The following is a 24,750-nucleotide window of genomic DNA, read 5'->3' as shown; positions in this document are numbered from 1 at the left end:
AATTGAAATTATGCAAAATGACTTGTGCATCTATATAAAAAGGTTCATTATACCGTGGAAAGGTTTTTGTGCTATTACTATTATTGTGCTAAATTTAAGCATACATATTGTTATTATAAATACTAATATGAAAATAGACAAAGGAGTGCAGGTACTGTAAAAAGCTACGAATTGGTTGAATTGAGAGTTTATCGGGAAAGTTTGTTCAGTTCTAAGAGATTCAAGTCCAGTAGCAATAGTTGGTAAGTTTGCAATATATAATAATTATAAGTATAAACCACCCTACTTGGGTACAACAGACACATAGACAGACAATTAAAATGGTCTAGCTGTAAATGAAAACAAATAAGTACTATCTATTTATTTTACTGAAAGTTGCCAACTGAAACGAGTGTTAACACTCAGGACTATAGAAACTAGTTTCTGCTATAAGACCACTAAATTATTATTATAAATCAGAGGGTTGAAAAAAGTTGTATACCTTTTTATAAATATTTCATTGCATTATTATTACTGATATAAGTTAGAGTTTATTACAATAATAATATCGTTCGACCATTAGCATCAGTATGCATTTTCCACAAAAAGTGACCCAAACCAACTGAAATGCTTCAAAGTTTGGTTTAAGATACATTGCATTTTAAATGTTGACATTTGGACTATTAAAACCTTGCTTTTACCGTACTGTGAATTATTTATATAAAATGATTAGTCATACAATATACGGCGCTTACTTCCTGTTTTAGAAGCAAATGTTGCTATTTCGATTCTAATCATTATTAGCGGCCCGCTATAAATCCCAACATGCATTGCGCGCGGATTGATTCTTTAGTTTTTCTTCTGTGATTCACCTACTTTCGATCGATCGTGAAGGCCAAAATAAATACAGTAGAAGAGTTTATTTCAGCGAAAATACAGGTTTTCCCCAAATTTGTATTACAGCTATGCATACAAAACTAATTAATGAATAAATTTATGCTAATAAACTCGACTGGTGGCCGGCCAGGAATAGTGCTGTAGAAGGTGCACGTTCCTCTGGCGTATTCGTCCTTCACGTTGCTTTATTGAAAACACAAACAATGTATTACAATGGAATAACACTTATAATAATAAAAAGCAAGATTCGATAGTACAGTATGTAAATGAGATATAAATATTCGGCAATACCGTACGTTAATTATTAATGCAATACTGTATAAAGATTCGATAGTATGTAAATGAGATGCAATGATTCGGCAATACCGTACGTAAATTATTAATGCAATACTGTATACAGATTCGATAGTATGTAAATGAGATATAAAGATTCGACAGTACCGTACGTAAATTACTATTGCAATAGTGTATAAAGATTCGACAGTACATAATATGTAAATGAGATATAGATATTCGGCAATACCGTATGTTAATTATTAATGCAATACTGTATAAAGATTCGATAGTATGTAAATGAGATATAAAGATTCGACAGTACTTTATGTAAATTATTAATGCAATACTGTGTAAAGATTTGATAGTATGTAAAGGAGATATAAATATTCGGCAATACCGTACGTAAATTAATTATTAATGCAATACTGTAAACGATTCGATAGTATGTAAATGAGATATACAGATTCGACTACCGTACGTAAATTATTAATGCAATACTGTATAAAGATTCGATAGTATGTAAACGAGATATAAAGATTCAGCAATACCGTACGTAAATTATTATTGGTTTGATCATACTCCTTTAGCTGTAACTCAACTCGCCATAGACAACGACAATCAAAGATTAAAGCGTATATGGCGTTCCATACTAATGACGATATTAAACTGGCGGCCGCTTTGGTTGACGGCCGCTTCGACCATACTCCGCTAGGCTAGGCCAGAAGTCCATCCACGAGAGGATTTTGTCAGACGGTAAATCTGTACTACGTTGTTGTAACTGATATAACATCATACTTTTGTGTCAGTAGAATACAATTCATGGAATGCATTATCAATGATCTTATTCTTCATAAAGTGAACGATGATAAGCTCTGTTTTCGACAACAGCTGGGCCATAGCCAGGATCTGTCAAGGGGGGGGGGGGGGGGGGGGGGTTCGGACACTAAGTATTTGGGTCACTGCCCCGCGCCACCCCAACCCGGTGGGGTCTGAGGCGAATTTTGTTAAATGACACCCCTTGATGGCCGGAAATGGTACTCTCGCACATAACATTCATGATAAATAGCACCTCTAATTGGCCGGAAAAAACACTCTCATGCAGCATGCTACCATTGAACAAAACGCGTACTTTTTTTCTCCTCCTCACACACGTGGACTATTTAAAGGACGATAACATTTGTTGCCGTATCTTAAATGCGCGTGCGTGCCCTGTGTGCGGAACCGCCGCCAATTGTTTGATCATTCACTCGGTATTTTGTTTTGCGTCCAAGTTACAAGCCCCCCCCCCCCCCCCCCCAAAAAAAGGCACAATTTGGGTGAGAAGGCAAATTCAATGCTTATTATAGCCAGGGGTGTTTTCTTTGTGACCCGGACAACACCCTTAATTTCATACTAAATGTTGTTTCTGCCACTAAATTAAAATTGAGTTCCATTTCATCGTATACAATATCCATCCGGACCCGGAACTTGATAGGCTTAGTCATAAAGTAGTTACAGAGTTGCAGGGCATTTTATCATTGTTGAAGGTTTTGATATTAGCCTAATTGTTAAAACGACCTTCACAACCAAAATATTTCTTTGTAATAAAATTTATTTTAAAAGGAACGCTATAAAAATAATCCTCTGCTTCATCAGAGCATGAATACCTAATAACCAGACAAGAACGTATCTTTATTACGTTTTACTATCAATCCATTTTCATATCACGCAATCCATTTTTCAACAATATAGTAGTATAACAATAACATTTTGATTGAATAGTGAGGGATTAGTTACAGTTTGACTTTGAATAAACCATTGGTAATTTACTGAAAATCCAAAATGAACTTGTGTTATAATACAAACAATATTATTCAATCAAAGAAACGCTCTACTACACATGAGAAATAGGTGTCGGTCGATAAACTTCTGACGACGACTAAAACAACGACAATCAGCTAAATGTTAGTGATTTTATTTCATCTCTGGCTTGTTACATTTTTCATGACACATTACCGGACTTCCCCCTCCTCTCGCAATGAACTACAGCACAGATCTTCCCTATCTAGGCTCGTGTATGTAGCGTACTATGCTATTAACAAATTACCCACACAAAGCAGTGTTACTAGAGCCACCACAGATTACCTCTAATGGATCAATCATTCACACATGAATTCAAAAATTCATCGACAAACGAAATATAGCCTATATTCATTCCTTTTAAATATTAGGCATATTGCCAAGGCTAATAATCGATTTGTCCATAATTATTGCGTTTTGCCGGGGGTTTTCATAATCTAAGGCCAATTTTTAGGCCAAATCATAATTGTGCGTATAGTTTTTGTATTTCCGATGCGTGTAGTACCCTATTTATCTTCATTTCCGTACGTTCGTAAATATTAGGCCGAATTTCCGTAGTAATTTATAGACGTTTCGAAATTTGAACCGTGTTATACCGGTAGCAGAGCAAAGTTTGCTTCTTTCATGTCCTATCATTATTGTCTTTGTTTTATTTGAAGTGTGGTTTAAAACAACACTTTTGTAAAGTTTATAGTGGATAAATAAAAATGAATTTTTGGAAATTGTACTTTATTTAGCATTTTTAAATGAATTAAAATTCCAAATTATACAATTTAACCTTTTGCTCAATATATTTATAGCAACAGCTTCATATTTTTTGTATAACTTTTTAAAATTATTAATTATTAAAACGATAAAAAATTTATCATGAATTTTATGTGCGAGAGTACCATTTGCGGCCATCTAGGGGTGTCATTTAACAATTTGCTTGCTCAAATACTCAGTGTCTACAGCCCTGAAGTCTTTGGGCAACCCTCTTAAAATAGTCTTGCGACTGCCCCTGATAGCTCTATCTATATTTATTTACAGCAATTTGTTGAGGAAACTAAATATATCAATGTAAATAGGTGGTATTGATACAGTTGAGTAGGCCTACGTATCGGCTGGTGGTCTAGAAAAAAATAATCGAATGCTATAGGCCTAATGTAAACTACAGTGCATGATACCATAGATATTATAGTGTAATATATTAAATTCACTATAATCCTCTATGATGATGATGATACATTATACTTCATAGCCACACATAAATATTGTAGGTAAGCGCAGCGTTCCATTTTTTGATGTACGTCGGAAGGCTATATACTTTATGCATGCTGACTGCCAGTGATCGAAACAATAGGTACGCGGTTGTCTAGCGGTGTCCTTTGTACGATTCGTTCGTGCCCAAGCTCGCGTCAATATCATGTTACATCCTGCCCTGGGACCAAAAATTTGTATTATTTTTCAGGTGAAAATCGGCAACCAATTCATTTGTTTAACAATACGGTATGAGTTATTCACGAACGAGTTTACGAATTGTTCAATTTACAAATAACCTTTTGTATTGCGGGGCACGTATTGTGGATGTCGGGGATGGGGGTTCCCAGTCGGTTAAGGGGGGGGGGAGGGGTTCGCTGTAAAGGGGGGTTCGCCCGAACCATAAAACCCCCCCTGGCTACGGGCCTGAACAGATTGTTTTTTGTCGTCCAATTGCTGTATCAAAAACTGTTGTCGAATATTGAATGCATAATCTAGGAATAGTCATTTTTTCAAATACGTGAATTTAAGTTATTGTTTTAGCAAGACAGGACAATTCACTAACATAAATATCCGCTATAAAAAAAATAGTTAAATAAAGAAAAACTAGAATTTAATTCTTTAATATTTTTTAAACATGCACGTACGTTAACATACAATCGGAAAATGTTGATGTATGCCATCCTATTATACGCTCATAGTGCTTAGTTGTGCCTATTATATGTCATATAACAATATGTACAGTATACTGTATATCTATATACAGTGTAGCATTGGTGAAATTACGGACACACATCATGTTCTAAGTTTTTGGCACTGATGACATTATCAAAATAAACTTGTGGATACCAATATCGAAAGATAATGAATTGAGCAATAAAATATAACAATTGGAAGAAAATTTGGCACGTAGAAGCGCGGTGCGCACTTTTTGAAATGTGTATAACTTTGACGAAAGAGATGAAAAAACTACTTTTTAGCTTCAACTGGCCATATGATAACTTCATAACATTCGATAGGCTTAATTTTTATATGCATTCATATCTACATTTCACCAGCTCTCATAATAAGTTATAAACATCAAGGTCAACTTTAATTCAGAAGAGCTGTAAGGTATTCAACTATAAGTTGTAGGTGAAATTACGTAACCACCGTTATTCAAATTTTAAGACGTGATGACGTCATCAAAATGAAAATATTGGCAACTCATGAGTAACATAATTGGTTGAGGTAGAATATATTAAAAATTTAAAAAAATCGAGCACAGATAAGCGAGTTGCGCTCTGTTGAATATGGTGGTCTATGAAAAAATGGGAAAAAACCCTATTTTAAAAATTCATGTGGCCAAATGATGACGTCATACCATTTTGTACGTCTAATGTGTATATACATTTATATCTACAACTCATTACCTTCCATAATAAGTTAAAAAAAATGGGGGTCATCTTCCATTCTGAAGAGTTATATTCATTTTAAAAAGGCCTTATTTTTTGAGCGGGGTTGGTGAAATCTGTCCACAATAGGTTACTTTTCTGTCCATAATAGGTTACTTTCTGTCCACAATAGGGACTAGAGGGCGCTGTTGTTTGTCCATAATAGGTGACTTCCATAATTGGCTGTCCAAAATAGGTGACTTTTTGTCCACAATAGGGGACTTTATTGGAGTAGTGCGCCATCCATTATGTTGTCCATAATAGGTGATTTTTGTAATGTGTAACTTGTGTAGGAAACTCCATAGCATAGTAGACTAGTAATTAAAGTAGCCTGGCCCTAGTATAGGCTAGATAGTGGCCAACCAAGTACTAACTAAACTAGGCCTAGCCTAGGCCCTAGGCCTATATCCTATAGGCCTCCAAGTCTGAGTTAATAGTAGGAAAGTTGTATCGTAAATAATAATTTGCTTTCTGGGAAGAATTATGAATTGCCTTTGAATTCCAACAAAACCAAAAATAACCCTTCAACACCTTAAATCCTAATAAAAGTTTAAATGTAATTCAAACAAGTCTTCAATAGAGTCTTCAAATAGGTTTTGAGAGAAAAAAATCCTATTAAAGTGTGATTTTCCGGTTTTTTTTAATTGTTGTATGAAATTTTTATTCTGAAATAAGTGATCAATCAACCAATAGGTAATATTTCTAGCACTTTCAAACTATAAAAATAAGGTAGGCCCTATGTCCCAAGTTTGTCTAAAATCACTTTCCTTGTTGTTTTCCTTTGTATACTCCTTGTTGTTTTCCTTTGTATACTTTTTATTCTCTAAACATAATATTTCTCAAATGGTGCCCACACTACAATCTAACCACTAGGAGTAATAGAGCTTTGTGCAACTTGACCAAGACATATTTTATATAATGCATGTAACAAAGACGTAAAGACAAGTGGAATTACTCAAGAATCAGACAATGTTCACTAAGTTACAGTGTGTATGTAAATAGTTTGAGAGAATATTATGGCACATTGTACAGGATTTAAGGTTTTAAGATTGTTGACATTTGCTCATTTAGCAATTAAATATAATCTATTTGAAGCATTATACAATCATTATTTTTATAGGACGTGATAAGGTGTGATCATCAGCAAATTAAAAAAGAAGAAATATTATTTACAATATCACCAACTTTGACTTGCGCTTTATTTGAAATAAAATCTGTAATCCATTGGTGTTTTCACCAACAGCTACTGAGTTATTAAGTTCTTTTTATTAGACACCGTCCAGTGCAGAAGAAAAGTCAAGAAAACAAAAATTAAAATGTTTACAGCCTTTAACTGTGCCCATGAATGAAAACCTTTGAAAATAAAAGTTCAATATTATACATTTGTTTAATTCCAAACTGAAAAAATGTAATTAGTATATTATTATACTATTCTAGATACATCAAAGCAATTTCTCAACAATCTTACAAATTATAGGAGTTAAAGACGCTTGACAACAGCTTTTCATTTCATCTTTGGGTTTTCCATTCCTTTTGTAAATATGTAGGCTTACAACATTTGAATCTTCCTATTGTTTTAGTAAAATACGTTTTTATACCTTTATACCTTTAATTCCTGATGATAGTCCACATAGGTTATATAGATATATGATAATGTTTTCTCTTTACCGTTAATTTTTTGTTTTTTTTTGTTTTGTTAACAGTAATAATAAAAATCAACTTTATCAATTTAATATTGCAAAAGACATCAGAGTTCAGCACTTCATTTCGTCATTTTAGGTCGTCCCTTGTTTCAAAATCCATGACAAATCATCCCAGTCAGTAGTCAATCAACAGCAGCAGTTCTCATCCATTTATTATATTGTTGTTTAATTAAATGAATCAATTTTAATGTTTAAAGATGTATTGTCCCCCTGAAAAAATAATTCTTAAAAAAAAAATTTCCATTCCATTTTATTGTAACATAATAGTTATCCACATTGACCAAAAATTAGATTGAAAAAAAATGTATTACCTGAAAAAAATGTAATTTAAAGGAAAAAATGGTCAAATTGGCTGCTAGCCAATGGATTTTTGGTTGAATTTAACCATTTATTTTGTCCTTTTACAAGTGAAAACATTATTTTTTTTTCGTTTTTTTTTTTCGATTAACTTTATTAAAACTACAAAATAACATATTCAAAGTCTGATTGAATTAATTTTTCATGTTTTTGAGGGACAATACATCTTTAATAATGAAGCAAAATAAATATTATTTTGAATCATTAGGAATACGACAATAAATCCAGTTTACATACACGCAGTGTACAATCAACAATTTTGTTCTGTATTCTAAATTTATTCATAATCTAAATCACATTCAAAAATACTGAATTATATTAATTTTAAAAGTGTAAAAATATGGTTAAACTACAATTTAAAAAATAGCAAAGATAAAAAAAATACACCATAATTATTATGTTTATTACTACAGTATAAGTATTGACCGATGATGATATGATCAAAGATATTATGTTGAAATGATGTACCTTTTCATTTCAGCAGGATATATGGGCAGAATATCAAACATCTGTATGCCTATAATAAAAAAAGGAAATAGTTAAACACTATAATAATGTTTAGGTATTGTATAATAAAAGTAACTTCAATCTTAGTAATGCTGAGTCAAATTATCATGTTGTATGGTGGGACACAGTTATGTTTAAATATTTTATTGCATTTATAAAAAAGATATGTAGGATTGTTTTACTAAATTTATGTTTATGCCAGTTGTCAGAGTCAATTATTACCATACTCACTATATAAAAACTTATATTAAATGTTTAAAGATAAATGCTTTATTGAATGAATGCTTTAATAATATAACATTTAATTAAATTTTGAAATATTTTCTGCATGAATTTGTCAGTGGATTTATCTATTCTTTGTATGGTGATTGTAATGTTTATAATGAATGGAAATAAACAAAGAAATATCTACTTTTATTTTCCTAGCAAAGCAAATGAATTGAACATTTCAAATGTATTGTCAGTAAGTTTTTCTACTACGGTACTGATAATATTCAGTTTGTCTCATTTGTATCCTCCTTTTCGAGATTACTTTTGCAAACAAATACTGTTTTGAAATAGGCTTCTTTTTGGGATTTCACAGTATCTTGATCATATTGAAAAATCTCCTAAAAGATGTAGTGGGTTATATTTAAAGTATTTTTCTTCAATTGTAGGTTGGGCCTATCTGTTACTTACCCTAGTTAATAGACATTCCCATGCTACTGTACTATAACATTGATCAGAAGATACACTGTACACAATCTGTAATACACGCAAAAAATATGGGAAAACAATTGTGAGATTTAAATAGATGACATAATTAATAACACAGTAACACTAGCTCTGGTTCTACTATACTGCCAACCTATTAACTGTCCGAACTGTCTGGATAAGACTCGTTCATTCACAAAATAATAAAAAAAACAAAAATTTTAATAGTTCAATCTAGCAATCTAGATGTTTGTGATTTGAAGATTTCGGTCTTCAAAGTATAGTAGCGGTGGCAGTAGTAAAAGACCGTATTAAATAGTGACTAGGCCTCTAGTCACTTAGTCCGCCAGTGACCTGCAGAATAGGCAATATAGTTACAAGTAAAATAGTATGTTAGTCTGTATATATATTCATATTATATTAATAAATAATAAAAAAACAAACAAACAAGATAACTGAGGCTAGGCCTAGTTGTTTGTAGTAGGAAACATATCTACCTAATATGGAGCCCATGTCATTTGTATTCCTGTAAGCAGGGAGGTACCCTGCTGCTGTATCTAAGCTAGGCCTAGCCCTAGGCCTAGGCTAGTAGTAGTAGGCCTAAGTAGGCCTATAGTATAGAGGTAGCCTAACTAACAGGACTAGGCCCTAGGCCTAGGCTAGAGAGACCCCTAGCTAGGCTAGAGAGACTTAAATAATAATTATACTAATTAGGCCTAGGTAGGTCGGTAGCCTCAACTCAAAGTCTGAAGAGAAAGCAAATTAGTATTACTTCTACTCGCGAAACAAACTACGTACGTACGAGAGTACGCCAAAAAAATCACCTATTATGGACAACACAATGGATGGCGCACTACTCCAATAAAATCCCCTATTGTGGACAAAAAGTCACCTATTTTGGACAGCCAATTATGAAAGTCACCTATTATGGACAAACAACAGCGCCCTCTAGTCCCTATTGTGGACAGAAAGTAACCTATTATGGACAGAAAAGTAACCTATTGTGGACAGATTTCACCAACCCTATTTTATTTTTTACTATTTTTAGCACTTTTGTACAATTAATGTGCGCATTTTGTCATTTTTAACGTGCTCGTATAGCACTATTTTAAGTCGAAATGGTCTTAAATTTGGTGAATGTACCAAGGAAGATGAGTAGAATGCAATTTGTAAAATTTTTATTGTTTACGCTTTCTATGTACGCACGCGCAAAAACGTGTTTTTGCGTAGTAATTCTTTAAAACACGCAAATGGCCTAAACTTTTAAAATGTTTAACGCGCGATTTTACGCGCATGACCCTACGTGCGCGTGAGTTTTTATTTGCTAATATTTTTACGCTTGACCTGAAGTTTACGTGTAGTGAATTTCATTATTATGTGATAATTAATTATGGAGATATGTTTCATAATGTGATTTCACAAAATGGCGTATAAATGACGTCACGGATGCGTGATCACGCTGAAAAGCTTATTATGGCTAAGTTAAAGTATTTGAAAGACATTGTGAAATTTTGGTAATCATTGACATTTAACTTTTTGAGATATTTGTTACACAAAAAGTGTACAGAAAGAATAAAAAGAAAAAAAATAATAAAGATTTTATACAATAACAATAGGTGATCATTTTATTCTAAATGATCACCTAATAAGGACAACTAGATACTTGTTTATGTATATACGTTGTGTGCTAAAATTATAATATAATCCGCTCGAAAAAGGGAAAAACCTATCAGAGACAATTCTCCAAATCTGGTCGACGTAGGATATTAAGGTATTAAGGAAATGTCTACTTTCGTAACAACACTAACGTAAGCGTGCGTCGTGAATTTTAACGTTCTATTCGGGGCTACAGTAGTTTTCGTGCAGCACGATCTTGACAAACATCGTTGACGTTATTTATTTTTCAACTTTGCATAATAGACATAAGAATCTTGACTGCAAATGAGATAGTGCCCTCTGTTTACATGTTTTATATATTTAGTCAGTAAATGCGGAATAAAAATGTGTGACTGTTAGATTATTTATAACGTTAACATGTTGTTCTATAGTATTATTATTCGTGTTTCTTGAAATAGCGTCAATTACTGACATATACAGGGAAAATTTTCATTTAAAAATTTTGTTTAGCAATATTGCTAATCAAACTGATTTTTAAGTCGAGAAACATAGTTTTGTATTGTATTTTTTGCTACACAATTTTCAAAATGTGTAGCAATAAGGTTGTTTTGTATAGCTTTTTGCTACGCTACACTGGCGAAAATGTTCCTTGATATATTATAAATGCGTTCTCTTTTCTTTCCAACAGTTTCTTTCCAATCTAAACTTAACCATAATATATCCTACTGTCTTAATACTTGAATTCAACAAAGATTTACACAATCATGATGTTTTGTTACCTATTTTCCTATATCCTCTTAGTTTTAATTTCATATTATACATATACAATTCATTTACCTATACTATTGAGTAAGTTAGGTTTTATCAAAGTTATCACACTAAGAGTATACTATATACTTGGTACAAGTTATATAATATGATACACTACTACTTCTGCGGTTATATAGAATTGAATGACTCTAAATATGAATTGAAATTCTGCACAATGACTTGTGCATCTATATAAAAAGGTTCATTATACCGTGGAAAGGTTTTTGTGTCATTATTGTGGTAAATTCAAGCATACATATTGTTATTATAAATACTATTATGTAAATAGACAAAGGAGTGCAGGTACTGTAAACAGCTACGAATTGGTTGAAATGAGAGTATATCGGGAAAGTTTGTTCAGTTCTTAGAGATTTTTCAAGTCCAGTAGCAATAGTTGGTAAGTTTGCAATAATATATAATAATTATAAATAACAGACACATAGACAGACAATTAAAATGGTCTAGCTGTAAATGAAAACAGAAGTACTATCTATTTATTTTACTGAAAGATTGTATTGCCAAATGAAACGAGTGTTCTGCTATAAGACTGCTAAATGGATCGATCCATTATTAATCAGAGGGTTGGCAACAAATTGTATACCTTTTTACAACTATTTCATTGCATTATTATTACTGATATAAGTTATGGTTTATTACAATAATAATATCGTTCCACCATTAGCATAAGTATGCATTTTCCACAAAAAGTGACCCTAACCAACAGATATCAAGTTTGAATTTTGAATGTTGACATATTTTAACTATTACAACCTTGCTTTTTACCGCACTGTGAATTATTTATACAAAATGATTAGTCATACAATATATACGGCGCTTACTGCCTGTTTTTGAAGCAAATGTTGCTATTTCGAAGTGAAATAGAATATTTTCATAAATCAGTCGGAGACTTACATAGTATTATAAGAATGCAATTGACAACAATACGAAAATAAATTATTACATTTGAAAAGAAGCTGGTTACTACTGAAACTAAACATTTACATAACTGTTTGACGTATATTCATCAAACATGTTTAAAGTCTCATTCCCTACGTTTTTAAAATCTAATTTAAGGTCACAAACTACATTGTAAAAATAAATACTATATGGTCCTATTGCGATTTCAAGACTTTTCTTGTTTTCTAGTTTCATTCTGCTATAAGACCACTAAATGGATCGATCCATTATTAATTCCAGGGTTGAACAAAATATTGTATACCTTTTTAGATAAAGGTCGTGGCTAAAGATACGCTACCGTATCCTAACTTCCGTTTGCTAAAGGTACGGTAAAATTACATTACGTAATAATCAGTCAATGGGGTGCTTGCAGTATGTGACGTCATCGTATAAGGACTTGATGATTCATTTATCGCTATATTAATATTATCTCCGTCGTGTATGTCAGAACCTATCGGATGTAGGCTTAGCTAATTCTGTCATTGAAAAGCCAAAACATGTTAATTTTAATTCTAGAATACAGAAAACCGTTTCAAAAGAGGAAGATCTGCCGTAGGCCTACTACTATACTAAATGGATCAATCCATAATATTAATCACAGTGTTGAGAAAATTGTATACTTCTGTCTTATTATCAATACAAACTGTCCTCTTTTTATCATATTAAAAATAATTAAATCAAAGTGTTTGATCGTCTGTGTACAACAACAGAAACATTTTATCGTTGGAAGATTAAAAGATGATTTTCTGTTTCGTCTTAAGAATTTATGTCCGTCACTCTGCTTTCGGTAAAAAGCCTGGTAGGAAAATTGGAACGACTGAGTTAATAGTACTACAACTAATAAATTTGAACCATGATTGGCTTAACAGCAACTCTTTAACGTACAATTTAGATTTGTTCGTATGAAAATACAATATTCTTTTAACCATCTGGGCTTACTTTTAGTCATAATTTGCTTAATGTTTTGTGAAATATTGTAATTTATTTCTGTAGCTAAAGTTTACCTTATTGGACGCCTCTGTGCAAAATAATATGCCAAAGAAAAACAAACATATTGATGTAAAAAGTAAAAATCAACTATGGAATGTGTATTATGTGTACAATGGAAATGACAATTTAAATTTTAGAATCAATTTCTTTCTTTTAACATGTATTTTTTAAAATATATTTAAAAAAAATAAATGAAATAATAGTTTGTTTTTATTTTCATTTATGCAATCGTACATTGTAAAACTAACATTGAACCTAACAATGAATATTTTATATTAGCTGAACGGAGGGAATAGTCGTTAGAAGTCCATACAAGTGACTTCTTTTCTGCACTCGGCTCCGCCTCGTTATACTGTCAAACTTTCAACTCATGAACATTCTTCCTATTTCAGTTCAAGTATTCTTGCTTTTATTATTGGCAGTAATAAACTTCCTGTACATTTTGTTTATATTTTTGCTCTATAAATGTATTTATATGCAGGCCTATATAATTACGTAAATTGAAAATTGATCACATAAATATTTAAACATATTTACGCATCAACTTGATGTAGGAATGTAAAATAGTTTGAAAAAATAGATTTTTATAGATAATGTAGCACTTGTTGTTGCATAATAACAGGTTTTTAAATTTAATTAAATAATGTCATTTAATATCCCTCTTTTCAAAGTGAATAATGCTTTTTACTTGTATTTATATATATTTTTTAAGTTAATAAATAATGTAAAGCAATCAATTTCAACATAAGCTGCTGCTGATTGCTATTTTTATACCATATAAATAAAAAAATGAATAGATGGTGCATTATCCTGCAATCAAAGAAGAACACTATTGAAATTAGGTGTCACTGGCATTCTGTGAATTAGTTGTGGAGAAATGTATTTCCACAATTATGAATTGTATTGTACTTCGACATCGTTAACCAAATCGGTATAATGGTTTACTTTGCTCACCTAAAATGGCAATTCACATCGGTGTAGCTCCAATCACCTTATGATAAGATCAAAGCAAACAATAAATAACAAATCACGCTTGTTGCAGCAACTTTTTAGAATGTACTTGTTATCGCTTATACAAATGATAATGTATAGTGTCTGGTGTTCTGTACAAAAACAGTCAACTGTTGATTGAGGAAACATATAATTCAGCACAAGTCAAGTGAGTTTGAAAAGTAACTTAAAAAATGTACGAAACTATACGTGAGTGTAGTGTATAGGGTTGTGTTTAATGTAAAATGTTTGCACATCATGTATCTACAGGTATACTTTTTTTGTTAGCTACTACAAATGTTGCTATACAAGTACCAGATATTTATCTTAACGAACATTTCCTCTGTTTCTGTAAAAATAAATCAGAAGAATAGAATTATTTATTTCAAGCTATTATATTACAAATGTATAATATTTAAATTAAAAAAATTATAATAGTTCCTAAGAAATCAAACATAGGCTACAACAGTAAATGTGGTTTCCATACGAGTATTGCGCACACTAAATAGAAACATTGTCGTCGTAGTGGTGGCCGTTTTGAGCGTCATTCTTTCTCTTACAACATCTATGCTTTAAATTTATATACAAATCTGAAACCATTTCTGAAGGAGAGAACATTGTTGATCTGTTCTGTACCACAAGTATCCAAAATGATAATAAATTTTGATACGGTAACTATGATTATGGAAACTTTTTAGATTTAAATATAAACGTTTATTTTGATAGCATGCACTTAACACTCTACACAACATGTTTGCATTCCTTTTATTAAATATTTTACAACCAATTTTTAATATCCATCGTAATCACTTCTTTTATGTTTTGCAGTAAACGGTATAGCAACTACAAATGGATCTTAAACAATGTCTTTTAGTACTCTGTGCTGACAATAGCCTGAAGGTAGGTGATTTTACTATGCAACTACTGAAAAAAAAATATTAGTATTTTACTTTGATTATGTTGAAACGTAAAAAGAGTAGAACCTTCCATCTTTGTACAGCATATTATATTTACTTATTGAATTAGCTTCAACAAAAACTTTTTGTTTAGTTTTCTTCACAATTTATTTAATTCAACCATCATCGTCATCGTCATCGCCATGATCAACGATTTATAAAATAGAGTATTCTGATCTTGTGTTAAACAATAATATCAATGCATGTCATTAAATTACATAAACAATTACAACGAATATAAATATATTTATTCCGAGTATTTTGATACCAATATCTTGTTAATAGACCAAAGAGTTATGGAGATATGACCAGAAACTACTGAATAAAAATCCTTGTAAGCTATTCTCTATGTCAAAGGTCAATAACTTTGCTTCCGGACATTTTTTAACAAAATATTGCATTACAATAAATATAAATATATATGGTCTGAGCAATTTGAGACCATTTTAAAATTTCTATGACCAGCCGTTTTTACGATACAGTACGAGTCAAGGTCAAGGGTCAATAGTACAGAAAAATAGCATTTCCGGTTGCATTTAGTAAAAATGTTCTATTACAACGAATATAAATATATATATTCCGAGTATTTTGATACCAATATCTTGTCATTAGACCAAATGGTTATGGAGATATGGCCATTTGGTCGCCATTTTGAATTTGGGGCTGTTACCATGGTTACGGGATCGTGAAAATTTGTTACCTAGCATTTTTGGTATCCTAGCACCATAATAAAGTAAAATCAAGTGAAATCTCACTTTGGGCATTAAAATCCTACGGAACCCCTATTTTCATACATGAGGAACCTGACTATAGGTGATTTTACTATGCAACTATACGGAAAAAAATCACATTAGTATTTACCATGATTATTTTGAAACATAAAAAGAGTAGTACCTTCCATCTTTGTACAGCATAATAGACAAGTACAATTTAATTATTGAATTAGCTTCGATAAAACATAATGATAATTGACATGAATTTTTAATTCTTGATTAATTTTGCCATCTCTCTTTTATTGAAACATCCATGCATTCTCTACTATATTATTCTAAAATACTTGAATCATCATTATTATTATTGTTGTCTATTATTACATATATAATACAGATGAATATGTTATAATATTATCAAATATTGTTAAAAACGTAATATGACAAATGTAAAGTTGAGAATGAAATGTTTTCTTTCGAACGATTTATAAAATATAATATTCTGTAATGTGTTTAACAATAATATCAATGCATGTTATTAAATGACATAAACAGTTGGATTTATATTAATAACATTATCGGTTCAAATTTTATAGATTCCGGAAAGTGCAAAGACTAGTGAGATTGGTATATGTACCCATATTATAAATACAAAGAGCGTAAACATTCAGGACAAGGTAGGCCTACAAATCAATTATGATTTATTTTCTATGTAAATAATAATAATACAAATATTGTTAACACAATACCAACATATTATCTGTAATGTATTAACATATTGAAATCAGTCTGTGTAATATCATGTAGATACCCATTGTTTGTCATATGTGCAATAAAATACAAATACTGGAATATTAATGCAAACAATGATGCAGATAAGAAGGAAAATAACAATAAACAAAAATAATAATGATAATAATAATAAATAATTTAAATATACTAAATGGGAACATAACATTTTAGTGTGATTTTTCGTTTTCTTCCAAGTATTGTTTGGAATTGAAATGGAATTGTTTTTCTGAAATTAAGTGATAAATCGAATAAAGTATATAATATAATGTAAGTAATATTCAATATTTCAAATAAAAATTCTAGCAATCTATATAATAAATGGATTAATTTTCAAATTACAAATTTCAATAAATCATGAACAATTACTAGGTTCATTATTTATCGTTCTGTAAATATTAGAGAAAAAAAGTACTGACATGATTTCAGCAATAGTGAAAAACCAACACGAATTTAAACTAAACCATTTGCCACATGCACACATTACAAGAACGCTTACTGTATAACAATAAACATATAAACGAGTAAAACAAAATCAATGAGAAATCAAAATTATTTTTATGTTAAAATAAATCTCCCGGATGAACCTCCAAATGTAATCCAGGTTAAAATTCTTTGATGATATATACGTGAAACAAATAGCCTACGTATTACGGGACGATATTACCATTATAGAAATAGCATTATTTTGCAATATATTATTATTTCTTAAGACAAATCAAAAACATACAATGAATTAAACTGCTTATAAACTTAATAAAGTTAAACTGTGACTTGGATATGTCGTTTGCAGCATGCTTGTTTTTGGAACTGGATACGATGCTTGATTGATAATTCCCTTGCTTTTATTGTCTACTACATTCAATGATTCAGGGATTTCATGTGCTATGCTGTAAATACTTCCTACAATAGGGAGAAACCTACAGTATAACAATGTGTACTATATTAATCAGTAACTAAACACGACAGTATACCACAGTATCGCATCTTTCTTTCACATCTATCTTTTTTCAATTCGATTAACTAATTGATCTGACTTTATTTCATTTATGGAAGACTGTACATTAAAAGAAAAATCAGCTGGACAACTTTAATTTAATTGTATAGGCCTAAAACTAAACTTGACGTTCCATACATGGGCTCACGTGTCTGTAGCATGCATGCTAAAATATATCTCGTATTGTCTTTACACTGTATACAAAATGTATGTCAAGTGTCCATCAACTGAGATGGAAAAATCCAAGTTCCACCTGAAAAAATTAACATTGTTGTTGTATGGCATTTTAATGTCACATAATATTTAGTTATTTTGGTCAAAAATTTGAACAAAACAAATTATCATTTACCTGAAAAACCAATGGATATTTGGTTGAATGTAACTGTTATGTTGACTTTTTGTAAGTGAAACATGCCTTTTTTCCCACAAAAGTGAAACAACGCTATAAAATGGCATATTATAGTTTTTGGACGACAATACAGATTTAACGTTTGAATTTTAAGCAGTTAAATTACCTGCCTAGTCTACCCCCAATTATTATTTTTTAATATTTTATTATGCTCACCTCTCTTAAAATAAACAAAAACTATGACAAATGAATACAAACTTATGTATTGACTTCAGAGCAAATAATATAGATGCAAAAACAAAACAAATGTCTATCACACACAATATAATATTTTAAAACATATAGTCAAATTAGTCATTGGTAATGATTATTTCAAAAACAGTTGTGCTTTAGTGAAGACAAAAGGGTAGAAAACATTGAATTGAACATGATTAATTAATCTTCAATAATTGGTGTTTGAAAAAGATAATTGTTGCAGTTTTTTTTATCTCATTAGCTTGGTTGGACTGCACTGATGCTTGGGGCTTTTTACAATAATGTTACTGTTTGTCAGAATTTGATTGAATCAGATGCAGATGTTAACCATCAAGGTAACGTAAGTAATAAAGTATATTTTATTTTTTTTCCTTTTAATAAATCAGGAAATTGTATATAGATTCTATTTCCGTCAACTAAAGTGTTTATTTATCTTAGAAATAATATAGGCCTGATATATAATAATAAAACATTTTATAACTCGCAAATTCAAAAGGTGAAAATGTAACTTGGTTGAAGCAATTTTGTAAACAAAAAGTACATACAATTGTTATAATTGAGATAAACATAAAAAGGTAAGATTCGAATGGTAAAACTTGCTTGAACTAAACAAAAAATATTGTTTTTTTAATGTTTTAAAACGAATAAATGAATTAGAAGAATAAAGAAAAAAGCATGCCAAGTGATCTAATCAATCAATTTCGCACCCCCCTCTTTCAACAATTACGGTAGTTGAATCATCATGTTGCGAGGAAAATGTATTCGGTTCCCACTATCATTTTGCAATGTAACCACACACACATGTTAAAACACCAGTTTTAAAACGATTTGTTGGGTTTTAGTCAGTTATTGATATAGGTAGATATTTAGTTAGTTATTGTTTATTATCATTTAAAAATAATTTCGTTGATCTGCCTCTGCTGCTCAAAGCATCTTGTCTAAAAGTGGTGGATTTAATTTGTTTTCATTCGTACGATAATTGAATGTAATTTATAAATGAAAAAGTTTAAAAAAACAAAGAAAAGAATAATTCTTAACTTCCTTGGCATGTGCTCCACATACTGACTTATCAACAAAATGTAAACATTAAATTGCACACTCCCGGTAAGAACATTGCGCAAATGTACATTACATTATCTTGGCGTTCGCTACTTTGTAATCGACGCAGTGTGTTGCAATCAATGCGACACTAGGCGAACAGTTTAGGCCTAATAGAGTTGCGTTTAGGTCAACGATACCGTGTTTGAACGTGAAAAAGCGAGATAACCAATGAAGTGCTTATATTGTTATGCTTAGACAATAAATACACAACACATCTTACTTGGTACCGTGCACTTTATTCATTCGTTGTGCACAACCTCCTGGCCGGGGACTCTTTCCTTTACAAATACCTCGTCTATTTAAACCAACCCACAGGTGAAAAATATGCAAATAAGTATTGTGTACCACAAAAGACTAACGTCACAACATACGCCCACCCTACAAAAATTGACCCCTATCAATTTTGATCAAATATGATACAAATCTACATGTCTAGCATTATCCAATTCTAATATACTTTTTTTAAAAACATTTTCCCTTTTTATATCACAACATACGCATTATCCAAGTATATACCATATATACTGTACAGTTTGAGCTAATATTAATAGTAATTGATTATGTCGTCATCTGTACACAACCTAATATTATGATTCATTTACATTAAAATTGCAATTAATTCGGTAATCGTCATCAGTTAATTTATAGACAATAAATATACGCCCCCGACAAAATAATAACCGCATGCTTTAGAGATTTTAACATATCTAAATACTGTACAGACTTACATACATTTGCCTTTTACTGATACCATGCCACTACACTATACATCATCAGAATTCAAACTTTACATTTCCCCGTAATCCTTACAGGATTATTCTCTATGTACTCAAGGGCAGTGGAATTCAGATTCTGCACGGCTTCCCATTTATTCCGAGAGTGGGGAAAACCTTTCCATTTAATCAGGTATTCCAAACAATTTTGACGATAACGTCCTCTTATAATTGTTTCGATTTCAAACTCTTGCTCACTTTCAGGAATGCCAGGAAAAGTTAAATGGTATTTCCGTACCGTTTTAAATTATGGGTGGCCACCACCGGCTCAAATGAGTCCTCCGGACAGTCCCCGATCTCGAATTCCGGCAGCTCACTCATTTGCTCCGGATCCGTATGTAAACTATTATTAGTGGGTCGTGCATATCGATTATATGCAAATTTTATCCGGTTCACATGAACCGGTGCTTTTAGAACTAAGTTCCAAACACAAAAATTAAAAGGCCACACAGATAAGGGCCAGACCAAAATTTCATTAATTTACGCGATAAACCTTTCTGTAACGAAGGTATATACACCCAAATCGAATCGCCCACTTATATGTTACCTCGCGGACGCGTTCGTCATATCGCTCCTTCATTTTCGCTTGATTCTTAGAAACAGCTCTAAATATCTCCAACTGACTTATTAACACATGCATAATTATGATCTCGTAATGTTTTATCGGGATAGTGGCATTGTTTTAATAATGTCACATCGAGCGGAAACCTGGCTTCCCTGCCATATTAAAGGTAAAAATGACTATAGCCTAACCAACAGAGTTTGTAGCCGGAGCTGTACGATAAGCGAACTGTATCGCCGGTAAATATTTATCCCAATCATTATGATATTCATTTACATAATGCGAAATGCACTTTAAGATAACAGCATTGCATCTCTCCTGTATTGAGGGTGATATGCGCTGGTATTTATTTATTTTATTTTTCGCTATCTTGGCTCTCAAATCGTCCATGACCAGAACACCACAGGAGACATTTTTCCTATCATCGAAATTACTATTAAAAGGAGGAATCACCCACTGAACCCGACTAGACGATTCAATGCTGTCTAATATATTAGAAACTTGCGCAACCATCCCCGCGATCGTATCCTAGCGTTGTATTTTCATTATTAACACGGGACTTGGGATGGTTATTTATAAAAGTACCAGAGGAAGGTTCATCCACAGTACGCTGGACAAATATGGCTAGCCGAGCTGCATCTAAAGCGTTTCGAAAATACCCGAATGTTCGACAATAACCCTCTCATAAAATAGACAGGAGCTCATAATCTGATTTCTTTATCTGCTTACGTCATAACATAATATCCGACGCATATTAATCAATGGTTTCTGAATGTAATTGTTTCCTAGTTAACAACTGCGAATCAATACCCCATTTCCAGGATTGACTCTCAAAATGTGCTTTTAACAAGTCGCGTATTTTAGTTATATAATTCTTATGTTCCTCCTCTATTGTATCTAGAAATATTTTCATTTTCAACGCTAAAAATGGCTTTAGGTTCTGTATAATCCCGCAATGAAGCATCATTCGCATCCCCTGAATATTTCAACACAGACCCACCCATATCATATTTAAATGCCATGTTGCCAATTTCACATTCAAACTTCAAAACTGATAATACAATAATTATATTTAGAAATATCCAATTATAAAAATAAGATAAATAAATAGAAATATTTTATTAACAAAAGATATACAACCACACAACTACTGCCGTTTCCAATCCAACAATCACAGCCGTTGGTTAATTCCGTAAATGTCCAAACCAGCACACGAAAATACCCGCCTCAAATAACACCAACCAGTTCTGAATTCAACCACCCACAGTTCTGAATTCCAACACTAACAGTTCTGAATACAATCTCAATCAGTTCTGAATACATATATATCCAACGACGTCGAGTCCCCACAAAACTAATCAATCCATCCGGCGAAAACAATCATGGCCAGACCAATAATACCACCTCTCATCACTAGTAAGTATACAGCGTCAACTGTTACTGTAATAACAAACACCATAATGTATTTCAAAATCAGATTCCAAAAATCAATATAAAACACATCTTACTGGGTACCGTTCACTTTATTCATTCGTTGTGCACAACCTCCTGCCCGGAACTCCTCCCTTTACAAATACCTCGTCTATTTAAACCAAGCCACAGGTGGAAAATATGCAAATACGTATTGTGTACCACAGAAGACTATAGACGTCACAACAATGTGATAATGCAAGTTACATGTATCTGTATCAGTATTGTTGACTTCCAAATAAAGCAAACAATAAAAAAAGATCAATTAATAGAACAGTATGCTTTTACGAAATTAATTGTTAATGGTGTTCAATTTATTCTTAAAAGTGGCAACGTTTGGTGCAATTCTTGTTTTTGTTCTATCCGATTAGTTTAGGAATTGTCTTTGAGTAGAGTGAGTAACAATAATAACACTTATACTTGGTGGTTATGTATATGTTTATATTGGCCAGCCCTTGTCTATTAGTAACATTATCATTTTGTTGACGATATTTAATAATATTAGATGCATTGGTACGCTCAATTCGCTCACGTACCATCTAGGTCGCGCCCACAGATGGTTTTAGAATACAAAGAACACCTATTAAGAGGTCACCTTTGGAACCTCACCTTTCGAAAATTGTTGGTTATTGTCCCCTTAAAACCGCAATTGTCTCCTTAATAATTGATCTGGACTAACTGAATACATTTAGAAGAATTGAAAATTTAGACTAACCAACGATTAGCCAACAAACAATTTCGAACCAGAGAAAGTACCAAAGTTTTGTATTGATAATGATGAATATAATTATTTAGTCATTTTTGTTTGTTTTTGTGATGTTGTTTCTTTTGGCAGTCAGAGTTCTCGTTCTCTGCATAGGGGAGTTCCAAATAAGAGGTTCTACTTTACAGTAGTGAAGTTTCGGCGTAAATAAATAATGTAGACAAGGCTATGTACAACAGTATACATGTCGACTACATGAACAAATAATACAGACACGTTGATTTAATAATCGAATACAATTCGAACCCTGGAAATTACATCCGAAAGAGAAACTTGTCATAAAATGAGTCTAAACTATTGAATTAAATTTAATCAAAACCAAATGTGTGTTTTGTATTGTATCACCGATTACTATCCTTTTCATGGCACATTTGATGAATTTGGGGCGGTACGTTCACATTTAAAATATTCCAATTTGAATTGCTTATTGTCGAGGTAAACTCTCGTTCCCTACTCCATCAATATAATTTAAATAGATATCATGTGTATTTACCATACCAAACTCAGACGTTAACAAAGTACCTAGCCTATATAATATAATATGGCCTAACTCCTATTCTTCTAGGCCTAGTAGGATAATATAGGCCTAAATGCCAAAATAAAACAATGAGCAAGATTTTGTATCAACTGCAGTCATAGGTCGCGGTGCTAAAATCCATAAAATCACAAAAGGCTAATTGTTGACTAAACATTTGTTTACCAACTGCAGTCACAGATTTACAACAAAATATCATTCAATCACTTAAAAAACTCATATTTTTGGATCGCATTCCTGACGGAATTGAAGCTTGGAAAAGAGACTGGAATGTATGGAACGCCGGAGACTGCTATTTTTTTCGGCAACCTTAACATTTCGGATACTTTGTGGTATTACTTAGCGGCGACTTTTTTCTGCGGCTAGGAGACTTCAGAATTCAGAGGCTACTTTTTCATGCGGCGACTCTGCGACTTTACCATTCGACTGCAATTTTTTATAGCGGTTACTTGGCGACTTCAACATTCGGTTACAATTTTCTTTCATGTGGTGACTTTGTTTCGGTTGAATAACCTCCAATACCTCTCTTTTTACAGTGTTTTATTGGTAATTTATTTCTTTCGTCCCAGTCTTGTGTATGCATCCTTTACGAAAGCATCTTCAAAATGAACAAAACATTGCATTGAAATTCTAGAAGAAATTAACTTAGGACATCTTTATGTCAATTTGAAATAGAATATAATTGTAAGGGTTTTTTTTTCTAAGAGGACCTACTCTCTAGCATAGAAGCCTACTGTACTCACGAAAAATGGCCAATATATAATGCGACATTTATATAGCGCTATTTCGTAAAGATCAGAGCGCTTTGAGTGTTAGTTGATTATTAAAAGTATCTAGACTCTGAATAGGAAATAGGCTATAGAAATATAGCCTATGAAATGGCTATTTATACTAGAGACCTAGTTGATGTGCCTTTATTTTATTTAGTATTTTTATTCATTTTGAATTGAACTCAAACAATGTTTTACTCCAATTCATCCGGACAGTTAAACAAATTGGAACATTAATTGTTTAAGCTGTTGAGTGGCTACTTACTCACAATGATAACGGTTTAGTATGAAAATTGTATCTATATTTTTGCATTCTTAATGTTTAAAGTATAGTTTTTAAATTAATTAAATATTTGTAGGCCTATGCCGTATGCACAAGTCGCCGGATGGTGTAGCTACCTCTCAATAACAAAGTCGCTGCTAAATGCTATTG

General features: G+C 31.9%; 1 protein-coding gene and 1 pseudogene across 1 annotated transcript in view; one reads left to right on the top strand and one right to left on the bottom strand.

The window, feature by feature from the left end:
• LOC144842707 (ankyrin repeat and SOCS box protein 11-like) overlaps positions 1-24,750 on the top strand; it is a 372,919-nt gene that overhangs the window by 1,697 nt on the left and 346,472 nt on the right. The gene's annotated exons all lie outside the window — the stretch shown is intronic.
• LOC144843347 (uncharacterized) lies at positions 20,225-21,123 on the bottom strand (annotated as a pseudogene).

This window comes from Antedon bifida, chromosome 5 (genome assembly GCF_963402885.1).
Source record: "Antedon bifida chromosome 5, ecAntBifi1.1, whole genome shotgun sequence".
In the NCBI taxonomy this organism is placed as follows: domain Eukaryota; kingdom Metazoa; phylum Echinodermata; class Crinoidea; order Comatulida; family Antedonidae; genus Antedon; species Antedon bifida.
This window is presented reverse-complemented; position numbering and strand designations above follow the sequence as displayed.